Source organism: Eleutherodactylus coqui, chromosome 2, assembly GCF_035609145.1.
Source record: "Eleutherodactylus coqui strain aEleCoq1 chromosome 2, aEleCoq1.hap1, whole genome shotgun sequence".
NCBI lineage: Eukaryota > Metazoa > Chordata > Amphibia > Anura > Eleutherodactylidae > Eleutherodactylus > Eleutherodactylus coqui.
In genome coordinates, this window is record NC_089838.1 from 330,051,121 (window position 1) to 330,078,560 (window position 27,440).

The 27,440-nt window shown below is 46.2% G+C and overlaps 1 long non-coding RNA gene across 1 annotated transcript; it reads right to left on the minus strand.

The window, feature by feature from the left end:
* Positions 1–23,365: 23,365 nt before the first annotated feature.
* LOC136610902 (uncharacterized) lies at positions 23,366–27,440 on the minus strand. Its single transcript, XR_010790194.1, has 4 exons — positions 27,409–27,440; positions 27,267–27,329; positions 26,513–26,548; positions 23,366–23,587 (listed from the first exon to the last, which is right to left on the minus strand). It is a non-coding gene; the product is annotated as an uncharacterized lncRNA (long non-coding RNA).

Below are 27,440 nucleotides of genomic sequence, written 5' to 3' on the forward strand. Positions count from 1 at the left end.
GTTCCTGGGAGTCTGCCTGCTCAGAATATGTCATTTTCATGGAGTGAGGAGGCTGGGAGGAAGGAGGAGCAGCAGCCAGAGGATTCAGAGTTGCAGTCCCAAGGCCGGGACTAGTGGACTGTGTAGAAGACTGGGTGGTCGATACATTGCTGGGTGCGTTTTCTGCCATCCACAACAGGACCTGCTCACACTGCATTGTTTGTAATAAAGGTCTACCACACGGACCCGTAAAATTGTGATATGAAGCTGGGGAGCCCAGAAACTTGCCTCTCTCCTAATCCCTCAGCAGCCGGCTGTGATTCACCATGCCCAGGAACTCTGCCTGTGCCCACACCCTCACTTGGACGCCCGCATCCTTGTCCTCGACCCTTACTCCTACTCTTCATCATGGCGGATTAAGAATAGAGAAGGGCCCAAATAAATTACCGCACTGTACAACGCTGACAGCTGTGGCTAATTCACCGCACACAGAGACTTATAGATAGCGGAGGCTCAATGCTGTGAATTGAAAAAAGTAACCCGCTTTCTTGCGCTGATACCTAGGGGTAATTTACTGCTCACAGAGACTTGTAGATAAGAGAGGCTGTTGGAGTGGGAGAAGACTCTAAAGCCCCCCCCCCCCCCCCAGAGAAAGGGTATTGTGAGACGCTCTGCACAGTGGCAGAACTTAAATAGTTTGGTGTTAAATTACCTCGGTGTAATGCACAGCAGGCTGAGAACGCTATTACTGAAAGGCTGGTAACAGGCCTAGATGCCTAATACAAAAGTTGGTTTACTACTGCTCCCAGCCAGCAACAACTGTAAAGCACACGGTGAGATGTAGCCCTAAGAAGGACCGTTGGGGTTCTTGTACAGAGGATCAGGAGGACTGTAAAACTTTCCCTATATAAGTAGCTGCGTCCCTACACTCTGTGTTATTGTTACGGCACTCTGCCCCCCGAGCGCCAAGTGGGATGCCCTGACCTTCCCGCACCCCACTGTCCCTGCCTACTTGCCTCGGCCCTGGCTAACCCCAGGCGGACAACTGGACGGCGGTCCCTGCACTGGCTAGGGACCTGGCGGCTGACAAGCAGGAAACTACCTAATGGGGGGAACAGAGTGCCGACAGAGGAGGCAGGTGTAACAGACCAAACAAACTGACAAGGCTGGAGATGGAGCTCACAGGCAAACTGGCAGAGTGCTGGATAGCAACTAGTGCTGACTGGGCCAGACTAGATTAGAGGCAAACAGAACCAACAAAAACAGACTGAGTAATAGGGGACCAGAGGGAGCTGACCGAACACTAGGGACTGACTGAGGAGAACCGCAGACAGACTGGCTAGGTGCATGCAGAACCAATAACTGGCAATGAGCTCAGTTCACTGCCAGTCTTTTAACCACAAGGTTCCGCCCAGGGGCGGAGAGTGGGAGGAGGCAACTCCACCCACTGCTGTATAAGAAGCACAGAGGAGTGCGGGAGGCACCCTACGGGCGGGCACGCCCACGCCGCCGCCCACTGGCCAACCCAAGCTGCTGGGATGACCTCGACACAGGGCTCCAGGCTGCTGGAGCCGACGCCGGAGCGACGCGCGCCGACCGAGGGACCCCATGCCGCACTGTATGGTAACATTACCTCCCCTCTGACGGGGGACCTCCGGGCCCCCGGAAACTCGACCAGGCTTATCCAGGCAAAGGCTGTGAAAACGCTGTACCAACCCGAGAATGTGACCCTCCTGAGCGGACACCATGGACTGATCCTCAGGTCCATGACTTCGGTAGTCTGTGGCTGCCCCATTTCCTTCAGGGCCAACCGTTGACATATCGTCATGTTTCAGGTCGTCTTCCGAGTCAATGTCCAACCATTCGCCACTGTCATCTGAGCTATCATACTCCAAAAAACTCTTCCGGGCCCCCAAATATTGTACGGTTCCTGGACCCCGGCAAGAATCCAGGACCTCCTGGGCCTTGTGTTCAACTTCATCACAGACCAGGGTGGGCGGCGGGGGACCGGAGGTGGGCATCACCGAAGAGACAACAGGTTTCGACAAAGACTTATGGCACCCCGTGCGACCCCTCCTTTTGCGATTTCCAGAGGACCGGTACCCCTTCTGTTCGACTGAGCAGGGGGGAGGGGGAGCACGATGGCTATGGCAGGACGGCCCCCACTGGGTTAGCTCCCCAGTGGCCCAATCGAATTAGGGGTTGTGCAACGCCAGCCACGGCATCCCTAGTACCATGTCTACCGACATTTTCTCCATCACCAGGAATGATAGACCTTCCGAATGGCAACCCCCCACCATGAGTTGTAACACTGGGGTCCTCCATCGTACCAAGCCCGAAGCAAGAGGAGTAGCATCAATGCTAGCAAAACGAATTGGCGTCTTCAGCGCCACAAATTCAGCCCTCAGGGGCTCAACGAGACGCATGCTTATAAGGTTAGCAGCTGCTCCGGAATCAATAAACGCCTGCCCTAGGCGGGAGAAGTTCCGGAATCTAACCTGGCATGGTATCAGAAGTCTAGGACGTACCTGAGGTCCTAGGTGACTCTCCCTGCAGTCGCCTAGGACTGGAAGTCTTTCTGCCGATTCAGACTGTGGGCGCTGAGGCCTCCAGGGGCAAGTTATCACCCGATGTCCAGCTTTCCCGCAGTAGAGACAGAGATTATGTAATAACCGAATCCGGCGTCGCTCCTTGGGGTCCAGCGGGTCCAGTTCCATAGGTTCGGGAACAGAAACTGGTACGGACGGGGAGGGAACAGGACAAATGACCTCCCTGACTCTATGGGTCGGTCTATCTTGCTTCCCAGCCCTGAGCCTCCTATCTGCCTTCACTGCTAACTCCATAGCCTCCTTTAAGGACCCGGGAACGGGATGGGAGATCAACAGTTCTTTAACCGCGTCTGAGAGGCCTTGCATAAAAACGTCTTTCAGGGCACTATCGTTCCATGCAGTATCACCCGCATAGCGTCTGAAATTGGAGCAATAATCCTCCACACAAAGCGACCCCTGATGCAGCGCCAGCAACCGCGCAACCGCCAACCCCACTCGGTCCGGTTCATCGAAGATACCCCCGAGTTCCTGAAAAAAGGAGTCCACCGACTGCAGAGAGGGGGAACCCTCGGGAATGGAAAAGGCCCAAGTCTGGGCAGAGCCCCGCAGCAGGGACATTATAAGCCCGACCCTCTGGACCTCCGAGCCGGTAGAACGGGGACGCATCCGAAAAAACAGGCGACACGCCTGTTGGAAAACGAAAAACTTGTTCCTCTCCCCAGAGAACACCTCGGGAAGAGGGCACTTGGGTTCGGGACAGGTAGAGGCATTCTGCTCCTGCGACAACGCCCACTGCTCCTGGGCCACCATGCGAGCTGACAAATCTTGGATCACCGGCACCAGGTCTTGCAGCTGGTTTGCAAGGGCGCTGATCGCCGCCATGAAAAGAAAAACAATATTTTAAGGGCCAGTTATTATGTTACGGCACTCTGCCCCCCGAGCGCCAAGTGGGATGCCCTGACCTTCCCGCACCCCACTGTCCCTGCCTACTTGCCTCGGCCCTGGCTAACCCCAGGCGGACAACTGGACGGCGGTCCCTGCACTGGCTAGGGACCTGGCGGCTGACAAGCAGGAAACTACCTAATGGGGGGAACAGAGTGCCGACAGAGGAGGCAGGTGTAACAGACCAAACAAACTGACAAGGCTGGAGATGGAGCTCACAGGCAAACTGGCAGAGTGCTGGATAGCAACTAGTGCTGACTGGGCCAGACTAGATTAGAGGCAAACAGAACCAACAAAAACAGACTGAGTAATAGGGGACCAGAGGGAGCTGACCGAACACTAGGGACTGACTGAGGAGAACCGCAGACAGACTGGCTAGGTGCATGCAGAACCAATAACTGGCAATGAGCTCAGTTCACTGCCAGTCCTTTAACCACAAGGTTCCGCCCAGGGGCGGAGAGTGGGAGGAGGCAACTCCACCCACTGCTGTATAAGAAGCACAGAGGAGTGCGGGCGGCACCCTACGGGCGGGCACGCCCACGCCGCCGCCCACTGGCCAACCCAAGCTGCTGGGATGACCTCGACACAGGGCTCCAGGCTGCTGGAGCCGACGCCGGAGCGACGCGCGCCGACCGAGGGACCCCATGCCGCACTGTATGGTAACAGTTATGCACTGCACACACAGAACAGTATAGCTGAAATCGCCTGCACAGCCCGAGATGCTTAAAAAAAAAAATGGTGCACTATTGCTCCCAGCCAGCCACAACAGTAATGCACACTATGAGGAGTAGCCCTAAGAAGGCCGTTGGGGTTCTTGAAGACTGGATCCTACTCTAACACTATCCCTGTATAAGCAGCAGCACTTTCCCTAACCACTGCCAGCGTGTGTCTGTGGTGAGCCGCGGGCGGGACCAGTTTAAGTACTCAGCGGTCACCTGATCCCGCCAGCCACTCACTACTGTCGGGGGAAGAGGGCTGGCACGTCACATCGGGTAGTATTAATGCCTTCCCTGCATGTCTATTGGCTAGAAAATGGTGCTAAACATGTGGGGAAGGGAAATGCAATTGACTTGAGTACCGCGTGGTGTTCGTCTCAAGTAACGAGGATCTCAAGTGCCCTAATACTCGAACGAGCATCAAGCTCGGACGAGTGTGCTCGCTCATCTCTACTTTGTATATTTTATTGACATTACAAAATTTGGAGGAGACTGGGGCTAAAAAGGTTTCTATGTGGTTTTCTTGGGGTGTATGGTGTACAACACTGATTTGGGTTTTAGGATGGTTTGAAGCAGTGGGGTGGATAATGGAGGGTCATCTTCAGATGCTTTCTGGATGTTTCCTTTATTTTGATAGACACCTGTATATACATGATTTTCCTTGAATTCTTGAAAGTACCTGAAAAACTGCAGATGTTTCCTCTTACTGATGATATAATGAAACCTCTTAATAACTCCTTGCAATAGAGTTTCCTTTTTCTTAAACACAGAGTCATTCTTCAGTTTAAGTGGTTCCTAAAAGTCATTGAGGTTATGAAATGATAACACAGATATGCAAGATTTTGTTGTTTTGATATGAAGCGATGTATCAGAATGGATTTTTTTCTGCAGATTCCAAAAATAACCTTTAAAATTCTGTATCACGTCAGGTTTTTTCACAAATCACGAAAATATGAAAATTACAAAAATTTAGATTTTTCAATGCCATTCATATATGACAACATTTGTAACAAATGAGAATGCAAACATACCCAACATTTACCACTTGGCTCCCCTTGTAATGTCCTCTTTTTGGATCTTCTTCTGTGTTCGTCCATACAGTCACTTTTCACCATCCAACAATAGTCGGCCATCATATGGTCCACTTTCTCTGATATCTGTTTTCCATCACTTTAATATCCTGATGAACGCGCTTGCCATGTTCGTCTGTAACATCACCAAGATTGCCAGGAAAGTCATTTAGATGAGCATGAAAAAGGTGAACTTTGGCGCTCATTTTGCAACTAAGCAGTTTAAAGGATCCCAACATCTCGTCGGCTATGGGTGCTTTCAGACAAGCATGTGGGTGTGCATACATAGGTTTGCACAACACCACGCATCAATTAAAACCATTGGTTCCCTATGGTGTGTTCACATGTTCTTGTTTTACAGGAGTGCAAATGCACCTACCTCCAGAACATAGGACATGTGTGCACCATAGGTCCGTGGTGTGCGTTAATATTCCCCAGCAGGAAGTCCCCTTGTTACTGAACACTGTGACAGCGCTGTCACAGTGTTCAGTGGCAAGGGGACTCCCCACGGGGAGTAAAGAATCCCCTGACACAGCTGTGACAGCAGCGGCAAAGGATCGCAATTCCAGCAGCACTGCAGTAATTTTCAGGGAAGGGCTTTAAATATAAGCCCTTCCCTGAAAATCATTCCTATCTGATGTAAAAAATAAATACTCACCTTTCCGTCGCTGTCGGCGTTCAGGCAAGTCTAGCAGCTTGGGTCCCAATACTGCTCTGAATCTCTTTCAGCAGGTGGGGATTTAAAATCCCCGTCTGCTGAAAGGAATTTATCTGATTGGCTAAGCGCTCAGCCAATCACAGGCAGCACTCAGCCATTCATTAAATGACAGCTGTGTGCTACCTGTGATTGATCACAACACTCAACCAATCACAAGCAGTGCTTGGCCATTCATTGAATTCAGAGCTCAGTGACAAGGGGACTTCCCATGGGGAATATTTACACAGAAGCGAGGGAGAGGTGAGTATATATATATAATTTTTTTTTTTTTTTTTTTAACCAAACCAAGGCTGATTTAAGGGAAAGGGCTAATATTTCAAGCCCTTCCCTGAAAATCACTGCAGGGGTTGCCGGCATCCTATTGCTTTCAATGCGGCCGCCAGCAGCGGCCACGGCCCCGTTGGAAGCTATGCTGCATGGACCTGCATTCACGCGCATTTGTGCACGCTCGTGGGTGCGCGGTTTTGTGTGCACACGCTTGTGTGAATGCACCCTAAAATGGTGTAATTTGCAGCCTTCGTATTCCCCAAAATGTTTTTACCACCTTTCTGAGTGCAGTCCGTGCTCGCAATTCACACTCACTTATGGTTTTCTCGAATATGTTGTCCGCCATTAATTTTCATATTGATGGACCTATAAAAATGCCAGCTTTGATTTTTTCAGAAGTGATTGATGAAAAGCATTTACTGTCCCTTACACCTGTGAGCTTTGCTTTCATGTGATCGCATGTGAATACATTTGCTTGTGTTATATGCTGCACAAATACGCTTGTGTCAACGAGCCCCGACACAGCTGAGCGCATTTTATATTTTTGACATGAAGCATTTCTAGGGATGGAAAAGAGTGTTACTCATCTTGCTTTTTACTTTTATACATTTTATTTTCCCTCTCTGAGTAGTTTCACACGGGGGGCGATCGTGATATTGATGCAGGAAAATCGCAGTAAAACTGTGCCTTTTTTCACGGAATTTTGGAGCATCAGCGCTGCTTTTTCTCGCAAAACCATCGCTGCTGCCTGTAATTTTCTCCCACAATTTCGGCATGATATTTTTAGCATAAAGTCAATCGGGATTTCGAATGTTAAAAACGCATTGCTTGAAATCCCAAGTTTGTGCTTTGCGATGCGATAAAAAGAAAGTTCCATAGGAAAACATGTGAGATTAAAAAAAAAAAGAAGAAATCGCACCTCTCTAATAGAGAGGGCATCTCGCAAGATTTTTCTTGCAACATCGTATGAGCAAAAACATTGCAAACATGAAGGAAACCATTGAAAATGATTGGTTTTGTAATTCTTTGTTCTTACTCACGCATCATGTGAATATTGCGCACTTTTATCCCCCGTGTGAAACTGGCCTAAGGCCGCTTTCACATGGCCAAATATTTTCAGTGTTTAGGGGGTGCATATCAACCTCCCCTCTTGAGTTTTGTTGGGTCTGTCGCCTCTTGGCTCTGACAGGGGGCGTCCTTGCAGAGATGGTGGCGTGTCGAGCCTTGTAAAGGCTAGTGGGTCTCCAAGTTTGTTGGAGTACGGCTGGGGGCAATTGGGGTATTTCCCTTTAAATGGTGCGGTGACAGATTTTGGGTCTCCAAGAACCTCCCCTCTTTTGGTGGATGGTGAATGTTAATTAATGTGTGGTTAACAAGGGTTAAATTGGGTTAATTTATGTAATTTTGTTTGGATCATGTGGCCATAGCTGACATTTTATTACAAAGTAATAAGTGTGGTTATTCAGGAGTGTTGGATGTGGGTTGTTAATGGGGGGGAAAGTTTGCATGTTTTGAAGCCCAGATCCTGGATCTAAATGTGCAGCTTGCAACACGGATCCATTAGCACTGAGCACTCAGTGGGGTAGATGTGGGGGTGGATGATAATAAGGATAAAGCAGAATGAGCAGGAAGATAACTGGATAATAGTTATACAATCGTATCCAAAAGAGAATTCCGCAGCACACCAAGTGATACGCTAACAGCGCAGAGGTATACAGCAATGTATGCCAAGCCACTGAAGGGACTATGGACCTCCAGTCCCCAAGTCAGACAACAGCAAAGAGGAAGTGGCAGCATCCGTTGAGGGTTTTTAAGTTAAAATCAGCAACTTTATTACTCTATATTCAAAGCAGTACAGGCAACGTTTCGACTACAATTAGTCTTTGTCAAGCCGGCTAGTAAGCCCACCACCCAGATCTTAAATAGTAATGGCAGAAAAAAATAGGTGGAGCAAATACCACCAGCCTCCAATCAACTACAAGAGCATGATTAAAAGCAGATTAACATATAATTAAAAGCAGAGGGCACTCACCTGATGCCGCATCCATCCCACATGTGTCCAGTCTAAAGAGGTGCTCGTTACTCGAGACGAGTACCACGCGGTGTTCGAGTCACTTTCATTTTCTTCCCTGAGAAATTTGCGTGCTTTTCTGGCCAATAGAAAGACAGGGAAGGCATTACAACTTCCTCCTGTGATGTTCCAGCCCTATACCACCCCCCTGCAGTGAGTGGCTGGCGAGATCAGGTGTCACCCGAGTATTAAAAACTGCCCACCCGCGGCTCGCCACAGATGCATTCTGACAGAGATCAGGGACAGTGCTGCTGATGCCGGAGCTGCTATAGGGAGAGCGTTAGGAGTTATTTTAGGCTTCAAGAACCCCAACGGTCCTTCTTAGGCAATAGTCAGAAATCGCAGATCGCACCTATCTGCGATCTGCGATTCCTGTTCTCTTCTCTATATGCGCTCAATGGGGCCGGCGGCAGCAGCGCCGACCCCATTGAGAACATATAGAAGACAAATCATTCTTCTCTGCCACAGCTGTAACAGCTGTGGCAGAGAAGAACGATGTTTGCCCATTGAATTCAATGGAGCCGGCAATACAGCAGGTTCCACTGAAAGCAATGGGCTGAGCCAATCAGGGAGCAGGTCTGACTCACACCCCCTTCACACCCACTGCCGGCCGCGCTGAACTCCGTCTGCCGGGACAAGGTAAGTATATATATTTTTTTTTATTTGTACACATTTCTGGATGAATTGCAGGGAAGGGCTTCTATATTTAAGCCCTTCCCGACAATTCATCCCGCGCACACCGGCAGCCCATTGCTTTCAGTGGAACCGGCTATAAGCATGTAACCCAGGAGAAGTGGCAGCGGAGTGTCATGCAGGCAGTGATTGTGCTTTGTTGGAGGTAGTGTGGTGCTTAGCTAAGGTATGCATTGCTAATGAGGGTTTTTCAGAAGTAAAAGTTGTTGGGAGGGAGGGGCACTCTTGCCGCTATTGTAGCTTAATAGTGGGACCTGGGAACTTGAGATGCAACCCAACATGTAGCCCCTCGCCTGCCCTATCCGTTGCTGTGTCGTTCCCATCACTTTCTTGAATTGCCCAGATTTTCACAAATGAAAACCTTAGCGAGCATCGGCGATATACAAAAATGCTCGGGTCGCCCATTGACTTCAATGGGGTTCGTTACTCGAAACGAACCCTCGAGCATCGCGATAATTTCGTCCCGAGTAACGAGCACCCGAGCATTTTGGTGCTCGCTCATCTCTAGTAATCACCATTGGGAAAATATTAAAGTCACATGCGCATGTGTAAAACAGCAAAGTACGCTAAAAACACCTAATAGGGAATGGGGAGTGACCCCTAGAGGACATCATAGCATCACAGCACGATGACGCGATACGCATATGCTTGACAAAGACTAATTGTAGTCGAAACGTTGCCTGTACTGCTTTGAATATGGAGTAATAAAGTTGCTGATTTTAACTTAAAAACCCTCAACGGATGCTGCCACTTCCTCTTTGCTGTTGGATAATAGTTATAAAGAGGGGTAGAGGGAAGATCCAAGGAGACTAGTCCTGAACTGGTAAACCCCAATAAGTTTGCAAAGTTGGCAGGGGGATGCTAACTTTGGCAGGGGTTTGCAAAAATGGCAAAGGGGATGCCATTACAGGATTAGCACTGATGCAGCACAACATGGCCTCTGAACACCAGGAGGATGCCTGCTCCAATAAGAAGGGGAATAGTAGTGCAGGGCAGGCTAGAGTAGTCCTGGTTGTGGGAAAATCAACTATTAGGGAAATAGACAATGCAATCTCCCACAAAGACCGGGATCATCGAACAGTGTGATGTCTCTCAGGCGCTCAAGTTCGACACACCGTGGATCGGGTTCATAGATTACTGGGATGGACTGGTGAGGACCAAGAAATCATGGTACACATTGGCACTAATGACAAAGTTAGAGGTAAGTGGAAGGTCCTTAAAATTATTTCGGGGAACCAGGATGAAAGCTTAGGGCAAGGACCTCCAGAGTATTCTTTTCAGAAATATTACTTGTACAATGTGCCACACCAGAAAGCAGCTGAACATTAGGGAAATAAACAAGTAGCACAAAAGTTAGTGTAGAATCATAGAATTGTAGAGTTGAAAGTGACCTCCAAGGTCATCTGGTCCAACCCCCTTCTCAATGCAGGAATCACTAAATCATGCTAGGCAAGGAGGAGGAATTTTGGGTTTCTGGAGAACTGGAATTCATTTTGCTGCTGGTTACAGGTTCTACCGTAGGGATGGGCTAGGGACCTGGGGTGGGGTGGGGGGGACTAGAGAAATGGAGGTTTTGATAGTGTTTGATAGCAATCTGGAACTAAGTGGGTGAAGTGATAGGAGGGGTTAGTACAGTTAGAACTGGCAGAATAGTTAATAGGGATTCACTTAATATAAAAAATAACCGAAAGCATCTAAACTGTATGGTGACTAATGCTAGATGTCTGACCAATAAGGTTGTAAACTTGGAAACTGAAATCTGTAGATCTCATAAAGGTAAGATGTTTCTGTCAATTACTAAAGGTAACAATTCAGGTGACAATTTCCCTGAATAGGACACATGGGAGGACGTTGAGATTCCGGACTTTACCCTACAACAAACCCACCAGAATTGCCAAATCAGTTCTCCTAATTGCCCATCAGAAACATAGACACGTTAAAGAAATGGTACTTGCTTCAACAGGACAGTCAGACCTTTGGAGACTTACAGGAACATCACTCACAGGAGCAATCCCAAAAAGTATATTATGCAAATCCATTGACCCTGAGTTACAGTGATTATGAAGACTGAGGAAGAGACTGTTCCTCAAGAAGAACATCATTTACAGAAGTTCCATTGACCCTGTGTCTTGGACACCGCCTACACCAAATAGCAGAAAACCAAAAGGATCCGGCAGCATTCAGAGGTAGTTTTAAATAAAAGTCCAACCTTTAGTGTTCCATATTTAAGAAGATCTGGCAACATTTCAACCTAAAAAAGTCTTTGTCAGGCTACTCGTCAGGAAACAGTTCATCCTCAGCTATAGATGCCCTGACCAAATCCTTTATGGCCGAGGAACAACTTTCGGGTCACAACTGTACCAGGGGTTTTGTGAGACCTATGACTGTAGGAAACTAGGTACCACCGCTTATCACCCTCAAGGCAATGGACTCTGTGAAAAGGCAAATCAGACCATACTGGAGTTGTTCAGAACCATTCTGTCTAAACAGAGAGAATACTGGCCCACATTGCTACCCAAATTAATATACACTTACAATACCCCTCATTGCTCTACCGGATACCCCCCCCCCCATATTATTTGATGTTTGGTGGCCAGGAAAGATTGCCCTCTGACTTAAAACTGTGAATACAAGTAATTGACGATCATAACCCAATGCCCAAATCTGACTGGATGCAAGATCACCAAAGAAGACTCAAAGGAGCACAAACACCCACTTGGAATAGAAAAAGGAAAAGCAAGCTTGTGATTTCGACAAACATGCCCATGCACCAGACCTACAAATTGGAGACCGAGTCTGGTTGAAGAAAGAACACCATACCGGAAAATTAGACACCAGATGGGAACTCACCCCCTATACAATAATCACAGCCATAGCCCCAGAAAAAGGACTCTACTGTATAGCCTATCCAGAGGGAAAGATCCAAGTTGTCCATCGTAGCCCCCTAAAGATTTGCCGTGCCCAACCTGATCCACCAACAGATTCCGAAGAAGAAGAAGCCACCAAGTCTACTCCCAAATTAGCCACCAAATGTCTATCTCCATTTGTTCTAGAAAAACAATTGCTCTGGTATTTGGATCCATTCTCATATCTAGTATACAAAGCATCACCACCCAATTCCACAGGAACCTCACCAAGTCCTTCAGCATCAAGGTCTTCATCCTCAAGTTCTCCAATACTATCACCAACTCCCAGAAGAAGAAGATTGCCAGCGTTACTCACAGAGCTAAGACTATCCACTAGGTCCACATGCGGCATACCGCCACCAAGATTTTTGGAATAAATTTATTCTACAAGTTTCAGTTAATCAATCCTATGGATTGAGAAACACCTGTATATATTTATTGCTACATTTGCTGCAATTAAAGGGGTTGTCTCGCGAAAGCAAGTGGGGTTAAGTACTTCTGTATGGCCATATTAATGCACTTTGTAATATACATCGTGCATTAAATATGAGCCATACAGAAGTTATTCACTTACCTTCCCTGCGCTGGCGTCCCCGTCTCCATGGCTCCGTCTAATTTCAGCGTCTAATCTCCTGATTAGACGCGCTTGCGCAGAAGGGTCTTCTCCCATCTCTTCGGACCGACACGAGCGGCATTCTGGCTCCGCCCACTTGTACGCATCATCGCGTAGCTCCGCCCCATCACATGTGCCGATTCCAGCCAATCAGGAGTTACCGAAATGCAATTACGCCCGTGTGAACGAGCCCTAATAGTGACCCCGATAGTGGTCGCAGTAGTAATAGTGACCCCTATAGTGGTCGCAGTAGTAATAGTGACGTCTATAGTGGTCGCAGTAGTAATAGTGACCCCTATAGTGGCCGCAGTAGTAATAGTGACCCCTATAGTGGCGCAGTAGTAATAGTGACCCCTATAGTGGTCGCAGTAGTAATAGTGACCCCTATAGTGGTCACAGTAGTAATAGTGACCCCTATAGTGGTCGCAGTAGTAATAGTGACCCCTATAGTGGTCGCAGTAGTAATAGTGACCCCTATAGTGGTCGCAGTAGTAATAGTGACCCCTATAGTGCTCGCAGTAGTAATAGTGACCCCTATAGTGGTTGCAGTAGTAATAGTGACCCCTATAGTGGTCGCAGTAGTAATAGTAACCCCTATAGTAGTTGCAGTAGTAATAGTGACCCCTATAGTGGTTGCAGTAGTAATAGTGACCCCTATAGTGGTCGCAGTAGTAATAGTGACCCCTATAGTGGTCGCAGTAGTAATAGTGACCCCTATAGTGGTCGCAGTAGTAATAGTGACCCCTATAGTGGTTGCAGTAGTAATAGTGACGTCTATAGTGGTCGCAGTAGTAATAGTGACCCCTATAGTGGTCGCAGTACTAATAGTAACCCCTATAGTGGTCGCAGTAGTAATAGTGACCCCTATAGTGGTCGCAGTAGTAATAGTAACCCCTATAGTGGTCGCAGTAGTATTAGTGACTCTGATAGTGGCCCCAGTAGTAATAGCGACACTCACAGTAATATTAACTTCCTCCCAGCAGCAATATAACCCCTTCCCAGCAACAATATTAACCCCCCCCCCCCCACCCCACAGCAATATTAACCCCCTCCCAGCAGCAATATTACCCCCCCCCCACCCAGCAACAATATTAACCCCCTCCCAGCAGCAAATATTAACCCCTCCCCCCGCAGCAATATTAACCCCCACCCACTCAGCAGCAATATTAACCCCACCCCACCAGCAATATTACCACCCCACCTGACCCCCGCAGCAATATTAACCCCCTGCCAGCAGCAATATTAACCCCTGCCAGCAACAATATTAACTCCCCACCCTCCAGCAGCAATATTAACTTCCCCCTTCCCCAGCCATATGCTTACCTCCTCCTTGCTGTCAGCGCCGCTCCTCCTCATATCGTGCTGAGTCCGGGTGGCATATTAACTTTTTCCACAAGACTTCTGCACTATTGAGCAATTCCAGCAACCTGATTGGTTGTTTGGTGAATCAGCGAACCCAAACAACCAATCACTGTGAATCAGCCAACCCAGACAACCAATCAGGTTGCTGGAATTGCTGAATAGTGCAGATGTCCCTGAGTCCTCTCCTGCGGAACTGAAGAGCAGGGGACTCTCAGGGGAAGAAGATCCCGGCTGCACATTGACATCAGAGTGTGCGCCGGGATCAGCGCTGTCAGTGTGATTACCAGTGGGGAGCTGCGGCACCCCAGCTGGTAATCACTACAGTGGTGAACGGCCGTTGGCACGCCGCGGGCCATATAACATGAGGCAGCGGGCCGGATTCGGCCAGCGAGCCTTGTGTTTGACACGTGCGCGAAGAGGTCTAGTTTCCAAAATAAGGTCATTTGTGGGGGTCCTCCACATTTTGGCCGCTCAAGGGGTCTACAAGTGAGCAATGGGGCCTAAAACGCCTTCAAGCAAGATGTCTGATGTGAAAGCCACTGTCTGCTCCTTTCGGTTTTGGCCCTTTGTACATACGGACAGAGGATTAGGGCCACAATGGGTATGTTTCTGAACACGGGACAAATGGGGGTATGCATTTTGAGGTGTAAATCCTCATTTTCATGTGCACTATAGAAGAAAATGCTGTGTTTACAATTATGTATTTGTAAAAATATGAAATTTTATTTTTTCTCCTCTAAATTGCATTAATTCCTGAAAAGAAACTGTGGGGTCAAAATACTCCTGACACCCCTCAGTGGATTCACTAAGGGGTGTAGTTTTTAAAATGGGGTCATTTGGGGGGTATCTATTATTCTGTCACCTATGAGCCTTTGCAATCTTGGCTTGGTGCCAGAAAGTAAAGTGTTCGTCAAAATGTTGATAATTAATGTTAAATTTGTACGTCTCCTAAAAAAAGATGAAAGTTTTTCAAACGTGCGTCCAGAATAAAGTGAACAGATGGAAATATATATCTTAGCAAAACTTTGTACAGTATGTTTGCGCATATTTGAGATATTACAGTTGAAAATGTGAAAAAAATGACAATTTTCCCAAAATGTTCCTAATATTGGTGCTTTTAATAAATATACACAAATTCTATGGGTCTATTTTTACCACCTAAATGAATAACAACATGTGGCGAAAAAACAATATCAGAATCACCGGGATATGCAAAACCTTTACGGAGTTATGATATGTTAACCCCTTAGTGACCAAGCCTGTTTGCGCCTTAATGACCGGGCCAAATTTTGCAAATCTGACATGTCACTTTAACATGGAAAAACACCAGAAAGGTTTTGCATATCCAAGCGATTCTGACATTGTTTTTTCGCCCCATGTTGTACTTCATTTAGGCGGAAAAAATAGACCGATAGAATTTGTGTTTATTTATTAAAAGCGCCAAAATTGGGAAAATTTTGAAAAAATCGTCATTTTTTCACATTTCCAACTGCAATATCTTAAATATGTGCAAACATAATATAGAAAATTTTGCTAAGATTTATATTTCCACCCGTTTACTTTATTTTGGGCGAACATTGGAAAAACTGTCGGTTTTTTTAACCATTTAGGAGATGTACAAATTTAACATTACTTTTTTAGCATTTTGAGGAACACTTTGTTTTCCTATACCAAGCCAAGATTGGAAAGGCTCATGAGTGTCAGAATAATAGATACCCCCCCCCCCCCCCCAAATGACCCCATTTTAAAAACTACACCCCTTAGTGTATTCACTGAGGGGTGTCATGAGTATTTTGACCCCACAGTTTTTTTTTCAGGAATTAAAGGGGTTGTCCCGCGAAAGCAAGTGGGGGTAAGCACATCTGTATGGCCATATTAATGCACTTTGTAATATACATTGTGCATTAAATATGAGCCATACAGAAGTTATTCACTTACTTGTCTCCGTCCTCGCGCTGTCTCTGTGTCCCCGTCGCCATGGTGCCGTCTAATTTCTTCCTCACCAGTCCGTTTTAGACGCGCTTGCGCAGTCTCTTCTCTTCCCTCTGTGAACGAGCCTCTCCAGCGTGCCCGCGCGATACAGCTAGTCTGCGCATGCGCAGACGAGCTATCACTGCACGGGAGCGCGCAGGGACGGCTATTCAGCTCCCGGCGTCCCTTTAAACACGGGTGAAGGAGCAGTCTAGCCTTTCACCCCGAATCAGCAGCAGCCAGACGGGACCATCCAGGAGCAGCCAGCCGGGACCATCTAGGAGCATCCAGCCGGGACCATCCAGGAGCAGCCAGCCGGGACAACCGACCAGCAGCCAGCCGGGACGATCGATCAGCAGCCGGGAGCCACACGGGACCAGCAGCCGGGAGCCATACGGGACCAGTAGCCGCCAGCCGGGACGAACACAATCCAAGCCGTGCAGCCGCCTGGGTAAGTGAGGTGTCTGTGGTGCTGTGGGCGCTGGGGGGGGGGGGGGGGGTGAGGTGTCTGGGGTGCAGTGGGCGCTGGGGGGGTGAGGTGTCTGGGGTGCTGTGGGTGCTGGGGGGGGGGGGGGGGTGAGGTGTCTGGGGTGCATGAATGAATGCATGGCTGGATATGTGTGCATACGTGCGTGCGGATGCATAGATGGATGAGGCTGAATGAATGAATGCATGCATGGATGTGTGCAGGCCGCATGGGCGGATGTGTGTAGGCCGCATGGGCGGATGTGTTTGTACGTGATGATGCGTGCATAAGTCTGTGTGGATGCATGGATGGGGCCGCATGGGCGGATGTGTGTAGGCCGCATGGGCGGGTGTGTTTGTACGTGATGATGCGTGCATAAGTCTGTGTGGATGCATGGATGGGGCCGCATGGGCGTTGGGATGAGGCCGCAAGGGCGGATGTGTTTGTACGTGATGATGCGTGCATAAGTCTGTGTGGATGCATGGATGGGGCCACATGGGCGGATGTGTGTAGGCCGCATGGGCGGATGTGTTTGTACGTGATGATCCGTGCATAAGTCTGTGTGGATGCATGGATGGGGCCGCATGGGCGGATGTGTGTAGGCCGCATGGGCGGATGTGTTTGTACGTGATGATGCGTGCATAAGTCTGTGTGGATGCATGGATGGGGCCGCAAGGGCGGATGTGTGTAGGCCGCAAGGGCGGATGTGTTTGTACGTGATGATGTGTGCATAAGTCTGTGTGGATGCATGGATGGGGCCGCATGGGCGGATGTGTGTAGGCCGCATGGGCGGATGTGTTTGTACGTGATGATGCGTGCATAAGTCTGTGTGGATGCATGGATGGGGCCGCATGGGCGTTGGGATGAGGCCGCATGGGCGGATGTGTTTGTATGTGATGATGCGTGCATAAATCTGTGTGGATGCATGGATGGGGCCGCAAGGGCGGATGTGTGTAGGCCGCATGGGCGGATGTGTTTGTATGTGATGATGCATGCATAAGTCTGTGTAGGCCGCATGGATGGGGACGCATGGGCGGATGTGTGTAGGCCACATGGGCAGATGTGTTTGTACGTGATGATGCGTGCATATGTCTGTGTGGATGCATGGATGGGGCCGCATGGGCGTTGGGATGAGGCCGCAAGGGCGGTTGTGTTTGTACGTGATGATGCGTGCATATGTCTGTGTGGATGCATGGATGGGGCCGCATGGGCGGATGTGTGTAGGCCGCATGGGCGGATGTGTTTGTACGTGATGATGCGTGCATAAGTCTGTGTGGATGCATGGATGGGGCCGCATGGGCGTTGGGATGAGGCCGCAAGGGCGGTTGTGTTTGTACGTGATGATGTGTGCATAAGTCTGTGTGAATGCATGGATGGGGCCGCAAGGGCGGATGTGTGTAGGCCGCATGGGCGGATGTGTTTGTACATGATGATGCGTGCATAAGTCTGTGTAGGCCGCATGGATGGGGCCGCATGGGCGGATGTGTGTAGGCCGCATGGGCGGATGTGTTTGTACGTGATGATGCGTGCATAAGTCTGTGTGGATGCATGGATGGGGCCGCATGGGTGTTGGAATGAGGCCGCAAGGGCGGATGTGTTTGTACGTGATGATGCGTGCATAAGTCTGTGTGGATGCATGGATGGGGCCGCAAGGGCGGATGTGTGTAGGCCGCATGGGCGGATGTGTTTGTACGTGATGATGCATGCATAAGTCTGTCTAGGCTGCATGGATGAGGCCGCATGGGCGGATGTGTGTAGGCCGCATGGGCGAATGTGTTTGTACGTGATGATGCGTGCATAAGTCTGTGTGGATGCATGTATGGGGCCGCATGGGCGGATGTGTGTGTGGTTGTGTGTGTGTGTGTATAGGGATGGATGCATGCATGTATGTGTATGTGCAGATGCATGGATGTGTCTGTTGGTCTGTATCTGTGGGTGGGTGGGTTGGTTGTTGTAGCTTAGCATCTCTGCTGATCTATGCCTTCTTGTCTTTAAAATGCAGATCGCATACGTTGGAGCGCATCGGTGGCCATTGGAGATTCCAGGGTTTGGACTCGTGATATTCTTCCGAAGTCACTGCAGGAGGGTGAGTATTTGCACCACATTTTCTTTCCCAAACACAGCAGATCAGTCACTTTAAAACACAAAATCACAATCCCTAGATGCGTGGTTCCCACTTGCACCACATACTGGAAGAAGGGAGGTGAAAGTGCTTGTCTTCATGTCTTTCCAACGAATATCGAAAAAACAAGACTTTGGCTACAGCAGGCTCCTCACATCTTTGTTGACGTTGAAGAGTGGCTTACTAAGATTTCCCAAAAAAAAGATTCTTACAGTTATCGTTTGTGCAGCAAACACTTCTTGGAGGATTGCTACATAACAGTCGGCGATCGTAAAAAATTGAAGCCCAATGCTGTGCCAAGTATATTCCCAACAGCGTTGGAAATTGAGACACGGTTAGCGAAGAAAGGTGAACCTTCAAGAAAACGCAGAAGAATTGGGGAGACGCAGCAGCCAGAAAGTTCAGCCACAGAAACTTCGAGGGAAGAAACTTCGAGGGAAGAAACTTCGAGGGAAGAAACTTCGAGGGAAGAAAGTTCACGCGAAGAATCTACCCTGGTTGCACCTAGCGCGGTTCAAGAAATGACAGTCGACGTGTATCTACAAGGTGATGAAACACAGCTAGAAATTCCTATGACAGTAATCAGTGAAGGTTGTACAGTAGATGCAAAGGTAATCGTCAATTTCAAAAGACAGTTTGAGCAAAGAGAAACCGACAACGAAGCAAGCAATGCAGGGAGGGGTAAATGCAAGGCCTGTCAAGCAGCGGCAAATAAATCGCAACACAGGACACAACTCCAGTCAAGAAGCATTGGCATCCAATGCAATGAAGTAGAAGCCAGTCCACACCAGAATCCAATTTCATTTAAAATCCCACAGGGCACTCCGTGCTCTTCTACACCATTAAAAACCAATATGGGTAATACTGCCTTCCAAGAGATACCAGAAGAGAGCCCAATATCCAAAAGAGCCAATGAGGCTGATACAATCAATATGCAACCCTCAAGTTGCAATATTGCTTCTACTTTTGAGGAAAGCCTTTCAAGTGTTTTTTCTGATGATCAAAACGACTCGACATTCAGAGCATCGCAAGCATCAGAGAGTTCCGGTAGTGAGGCTTTTGCCATTCCTTCTGATTCCGATAACCCCTTGAGCTACCCCTTACCAGAATTTGTAACCTTAGCTCCAACAGAGATGGACCCATCCGCTGAAGAAAAGTACATAGTTTTCAAAAGCTCCTTGATGGGTTTATTTTCAATGATCCCTTGCCCTTACCGAAATCAATGCTTTCTTAAACTAACTCACGTCAAGATTTTCCCAAAGGGATCAATGGTAATTGTGAAATCTTTCTGTGAAAGAGGCCACACCTGCAACTTGTGGCGAAGCCAACCACTCATCCACAATTGCCCGGCGGGGAACATTTTAATTGCTTCCAGTGTCCTTCTCAGCGGATCTAATTTTGCAAAAGTTAGTAATATGCTACATATTCTGAAACTTCAAGGAATCTCAAAAACCACTTTCTACTGCCACCAACATCACTTATTATTCCCAGTGATAGATAATCATTGGATGCAGCAGAGGGCAAATCTAATAGCAGAAATGAAATCAACACCCTTGTATTTAGCTGGCGATGGGCAATCCGATAGCCCGGGTTTTTCTGCAAAGTACACCGTTTATACTTTTTTGGAGTTGAATAGCAAAAAAATTGTGGACTTCACGGTGGAACAACTTGTTCCACCTGCTTCATCAGTTTCGCTCGAAACCACTGCATTCTGGAAAACACTACTTGAATTGATCTCCGATGGATTAAACGTTCAAATAGTCGCAACTGATCGGCATGTCTCCATACGTAAGGTAATGCGCCAGGAATTCCCAGAAATTATGCACGAATTTGATGTCTGGCATGTGGCCAAAGCTGTCGGCAAGCAGTTGCTTGTGGCTTCCAAAAGCACACACTGCGCAACCATTTCCCCGTGGATATCGAGCCTCAAAAATCATCTGTGGTGATGTTCGCATACCAGTCAAAAAAATCCCGAATTACTGGTAGAAAAATGGAAATCGGCAACAAATCACATTATCAACGCTCACGAGTGGGAGAACAATGCCCAATATCACCGCTGCAGTCATGCCCTTCTTGAACCAACCACCGCTTGGTTAGCCCCTGACAATACAGCACATACCAAATTCAAAACCGTGGTTCTGAAAACAAGTTTACTGAAAGACATCCGCCATCTTTCCAATTTTTGTCACACTGGCGATTTGGAGATTTTTCACGCCAGTGTATTGAAATACAGGCCCAAACGAATTCATTTTTTTTATGACGGAATGGTGGCTAGAACGCAACTTGCTGTTCTAGACCACAATTACAACGTAGGTAGGATTCAAAAGCTCAGAAGAACGCAATCAGAAGACGGGATAGAGGACCGGAAGTGTTACCGAGTGGAGTACTCGAAAGCACGGAAGCAGTGGATTTTGAAAGCTCTTTATGAGCCTAAGTCCATTGCATTTGTATTTGACATAATTCGTGAGATTGTGATGTTCGCCAAAGGTGAGATGTCCATCTCCTGGCATTCAAAATCCACAGAATTCCCTCATAATATTGCACCTGTTGTGAAACCCAGTGAAGAGGAATTGGTTCACAAATTTCAAAGTCGATTTCCAAGGTAATCAAGAAAAAATTTGAGTGGGTATAAAAAAAAAAAAAAAAAAACATTTTAACAAAAAATTTAGTAATATTTTTGTATCATGTGCAACTATTGTTTCATGTCTGTCTATTGTAAATAAGTGAACTACAATTTTCAACGGTTTGTCTGTCTCTTTTATCTGTGTCTCTTTATTACTTACTTTGTCTTTTGTATAGTTTACATGTGCGTTGCAATCTTATTTCCATGTGTGTATAGGGATATTTATTTAACATTTTGGTCACTTATCCTTATTTATTTCCTATGCCCTCTAGTCCCTTTTGTTAATCGCATTAACATCCCTTTTTACTCTTTGCAATCATCTGCATAAAATGCCTTTTTTGTATAGAATGTATAACTGGTACAATGTGAAATGTTGCCGGTCTTATCCCATAAATCCTATGCATTTTTCCACGGGTGTTTCTAACTAATTTTAATTTTTTTATTAATTTTTTTTAATTTTGTACAAAATTCGGTCCTTTACGGTAGAATTTTTAGTTAGGGAATTTTTAATTTTTTTAGATAGGTCTCGCAAGAGAATGAGGATCCTTGTCGTGGATTGCGGGCTTAAGGTAAAATGACCAAATTAATGACACTTGTATTTAAAAGTATAGCAATAATATTTATAAAATGTTTTTGCACAAAAATTCTTAATTTGGTCATTTTATTAACCAATACCTCATTGCAAATTTTTTTTTAATGTAAGTTATTGTACTAACATGACTTACAAAGTAGGTGCATGTGTTTGCGAATACATACGCACGCGCACCTTGTCCAAGTGTCCACGTGTCCATTTGTCCAAGCGTACACGTGTACATGCATACGTCTGTCTGGGAGATATATATATATATTTAGATATAATCTCTCTCATACACACCCACACAGACGTATGCATATATGTATGTATTACACACACACACACACACACACACACCAGTGGGTATGTTACATACATGCATACATAGACATACACGCGTATACGATATATATGTGTGTACACGCATATATACCCACACATATATTTTGGTGAATAAAACTATTTGTTCCATCACACCATCGATGTTGGGAGTGCATTGCAGCTATTACAGTTCTTTCTGCTGAGACTTCAGCACTGGACAGCTCCCTGCTATAACGAAGCCTTGCCTCGCTGTGCAGGGGAAAGGTTCAGCACTGGACAGCTCCCTCCTCCCTTATAGAGACCTGCAAAGGAATACACAGGCAGGCAGGCAGAAAACCAGATATAGGCAGGCAGGCAGGCAGGCAGATAGATAGATAGATAGATAGATAGATAGATAGATAGATAGATAGATAGATAGATAGATAGATAGATAGATAGATAGATAGATAGATAGATAGATAGATAGATAGATAGATAGATAGATAGATAGATAGAGGCAGACAGATAGAGAGAGAGAGAGGCAGACAGATAGAGAGAGAGAGAGGCAGACAGATAGAGAGAGAGAGAGGCAGACAGATAGAGAGAGAGGCGCAGACAGATAGAGAGAGGCAGATAGATAGAGAGAGGCAGACAGATACACAGGCATACAGATATATATGTGTGTCAAAATACATACACACACAACCCACAGTTTGTGTGTGTATATATTATACACTAACATACGCATATGTAGTCATGTATATACATAATGATAGAATGATTAGTGATTATAGTCGAGACGTTCCAAATACAAAAACAACACACTATATTTCACAAAAAAATAATTTATTAACATTTTAAAATCTGTAAAGCCTGAAAACAAAATTGCACAAATTAAAACATCCTACAAGTTCAACTGGAAATCCAAATTGCTTTCAGTCAGGTCCATGTAGAACTGGAAACCAGTGTAATTTCCTTGCGGATCAGGGTAAGCTGTCCGTATTGATTTAATTGCACACGCTGGTATGGGGATTCTATTGTGTTTCCCCAAGAATCCATGTATCCACGCTGTATAAGAGCGATATGCGCCCACACGCATAACCCTAAGAAAAAACGAAAAGGAAATATATTTATATTTCTAAACTTATTAAAAAATTTTTAATAGTCTACATGAAAACAAAAAAAAAAGACGCATTGATATCTTATGTTTTTCCATGTTGCCTTTTTCACTAACCTTTTTTCCTTTTCAAATAAACTCCTTTGTTAAAAATGATACTTGCATTGTCTTGTGTGTTGTACAATAAAATTGTAATAAATACCTATTGTTTGTGGTGTCGTACTGTCTCCGGGTGACCAGTGCAGATAGTCTTATCGCGTCTTCTATGTTTTCGCGCACAAGCGCATACTGAGCAAGTAACGGATGTTGTGTAACACATACGCAAGCTTCTGGTAACATCTGTAGGACTACTTCGTGTTCTCGACAACAGACACACTCCGCCACTGTGGGCATGCAAATGCACTGCCCTCAGTGACACCACTCTTTGTTGGCAAGCCTGCCATGGGGATCTTCAGTGGATCCTGAAGCACCCGCTTCTGGTGCACCCTGCGGATCGTTTTGAAAACACTGGAGACTGCTTATGTCCGCCTGAGCATGCGCCATCACAGACCTACCATCAAGGCCAGAGGCGCTGCTCTACTCATTATATACTCTATATCATTATACCTCGGATAGAGGCTTATTTAGGGAAATGGAGACTCTGTCATAGTGACCCCATCGTGCAGATCTAGTCACCTGATCAGACTCAGGTGTTGCTTATACCGCTTTTACTGGCAAACCTGGGCTTTGCACTATTTGATAGGGGTCACTTTTACTCATTTGTTGGCACAAAGGGCTTATTCTCAATTTTTAAAAAATTTCTCAGAGAGGTATCCTCTAGTAAAACTGCCGTTATAGGCAGTGTATGTCCTATATTGCCCGATCTCAAGCATAGTGAAGGAATCGTTACTGTGCACATTGAGATACTGAATCAGACCTGGCTGTTACATATATTATCTTGGACAATAGTCCCGGTCTGACCAGGGGGCATTTTCTGAAGAAGGGTCCTTCAAGACCCATTAATAGCCCACACATGAGACTTAATGCTACTTTCGCATCAATGTCTTAAAGTGTCTTCCTCTATTTGAATATGGGACACCACCGTTATATGGCAGTGTATGCCCGATACTGATGTCAACTATGTTCTAGTTGACATCAAATAGGATACCGCCTACACTTGGCTGGCTCCTTTTTTTATTTTACGTATATTAATATATCATTGTGAATGAGTAGATACAGCACAAATATTTGGAATGATTGGTCTATCATTGTATCCTACTGGTTCTGAGTGAACTCGGAAATAGACTATGAACAAGCACTAATGTTTCGTGCTTTTTGTACTAATAAACATACAAAGCTGATCCTTTAGTACTAAACTCAATGATCTCCTGATGACCCGCCATTATTAGCGGAGAAACGCGTTGAGAATAAATTACAAGAGATTATACAGTACTGAGAGAGTAACCACAAGTGCATCAATGCCTATATCAGAAATCTGAATGAATTAAATAATAAAGGACTGTTGTACAGGTCCTAGAAGGAGAAGAAGTGTGTCCACTGACATTTACACTGGGCCCACAACTTTCCCTTCTTTCCTTTTCTTTTTCTTTTTGCTAGCATGATTCTAAGCATAAGAGGGACTCTAGAGAGACATATAGGTCTATGGACAATAGTGTGAAGACCTGTATCATTGCAGGATACACATTATTTACCTTTCCTCACAATATAACCCTCTAGAAATTTATCTTCCCTCTGTTCAAGACTGTATTATGCTCGTCACTCATTCCAGCTTTACTGCTAGGATTACTCAGTGACGGTAGCTGAGGTGTTCACCACTCTGATAGTGAACTTCTTTCCTGTAACTAAGAGCACAAGAAAGGGACATCAGTAAAGATGAGCGAACACCAAAATGTTCGGGTTCGCGTTATTCGAAACGAACTTCCCGCGATGTTCGGGTGTTCGTTTCGAATAACGAACCCCATTGAAGTCAACGGGCGACCGGAACATTTTTGTATTTCGCCGATGCTCGCTAAGGTTTTTATGTGTGAAAATCTTGGCAATTCAAGAAAATGATGGGAACAACACAGCAACGGATAGGGCAGGCGAGGGGCTACATGTTGGGCTGCATCTCAAGTTCACAGGTCCCACTATTAAGCCACAATAGCGGCAAGAGTGAGACCCCCCCCCGCACTGTCAGCATAACGATCGTTCTCCTCTGCCACAGCTGTAACAGCTGTAGCAGAGAAGAACTATGTTAGCCCATTGAATTCAATGGAGCCGTCAATACAGCCGACTCCACTGAATGCAATGGGCTGCCGGCGATCGCGGGATGAATTGTCGGAAAGGGGTTAAATATATAAGCCCTTCCCTGCAATTCATCCAGAAATGTGTAAAAATAAAAAATATATATATACTCACCTGGTGCCGGCAGACGGAGTTCAGCGCGGCAGGCTGCAGTTCTCCTGAACTGCTCTGAACAGCTGTGAGTAGTATTCAGCAGCCGGGGATTTAAAATCCCCGCCTGCTGAATAAAATGCCTCTGATTGGTCACAGCCTGACCAATCAGAGGCCAGCCCTCACTCACACCCATTCATCAATTCATGAATGGGTGTGAGTGAGGGCTGGCCTCTGATTGGTCAGGCTGTGACCATTCAGAGGCATCTTATTCAGCAGGCGGGGATTTTAAATCCCCGGCTGCTGAATACTACTCACAGCTGTTCAGAGCAGTTCAGGAGAACTGCAGCCTGCCGCGCTGAACTCCGTCTGCCGGCACCAGGTGAGTATATATATATTTTTTATTTTTACACATTTCTGGATGAATTGCAGGGAAGGGCTTATATATTTAACCCCTTTCCGACAATTCATCCCGCGATCGCCGGCAGCCCATTGCATTCAGTGGAGTCGGCTGTATTGCCGGTTCCATTGAATTCAATGGGCAAACATCGTTCTTCTCTGTCACAGCTGTTACAGCTGTGGCAGAGAAGAAGTATTTGTCTTCTATATGTTCTCAATGGGGTTGGCGCTGCTGCCGCCGGCCCCATTGAGCGCATATAGAAAAGATTTCTCAGGGAAGAAAGTTAAAGTAACCCGAACATCCGAACATCGTGTGGTGTTCGTTACGAATAACGAACATCCCGAACACCCTAATATTCGCCCGAGCATCAAGCTCGGACGAGTACGTTCACTCATCTCTAGACATCAGTATAAAATCTGGTCCGAGTTCGTTTTAATTGTTCGTCAATTAAAGCCACTGTATTTCGCCAACTTCCTACAATACGCTGTTCCCCTCCGTTATAATCGTCATCTAGAGGGAAGCAGCATTGGATGTGGCGCCTATGTCTCTGAAGAGACTTCTATACTTCTACCAACCCAGTGGCTTCCGTGTTGTGCCCTGTGTTCGTCCAAATAGGTTTTAAATACAACCAATAAAAGTTATTATTTTTAGATTTGTCTAAACTGTGAAAGGGTGTCCGCCTGAGCATATAGCGAGTCTGCCAGTTGTTGTTGAACCTAAGAAGGGATTAATATGAAGAATACTGTATTTAATGTTTTAGGAAAAAAGGAAGGGGTACATATTTAATTGTATGGTGTTGCTGAAAGCGGCATGATCATCCTTATTAGGCAGGGCACAGATTCCTGTATGTATATGTGCATACATACACAGACGTACTTACGAGTTTGTATGTATATATACAGATGTACGTACGTGTTTGTATGTATATACTGACGTACGGGTGTGTATGCATTAACAAGTACACGCGTGCGTACCAGTGTATGCCTAAACACCTACACGCGTGTGTCTGTGTGTATATATATATATATTAAATATAATGTGTGTGTACACACGTAAGTAAGTGTGACTGTATATACACATACACTCGTTCCTACATGTGTATGTATATACAGATACACACGTACGCCCGTGTGTATATACACACACACGCGCATGTGTGTATGTATATATACACACACACACACACGTGTGTGTATGTGTATATACACACACACGTGTGTATGCATATACACACACGTGTGTGTATGTATATACACACACACGTGTGTGTATGTATATACACACACACGTGTGTGTATGTATATACACACACACGTGTGTGTATGTATATACACACGAAATAATGTATTGAAATAATAAATTGTACAGGACTGATGCATAGTTGCGGTTTCAAACAATAAACAAAACAATTGTTATACATATTTCAACACAAACCGCCGAATAATGCCGAGTTTCGGGGAAATCCTCATCATTTTCCTCGCTATCAGATTGGAAGTCCTGTTAAAAAAAAATAAAAAATTATTATGTTTATTGCCATTGGTTTGCTGCAACCTTTCCATTTTCAGCAAAAACTTACCTCTCCAAAAGAATCGGATGAATAATCAAGCT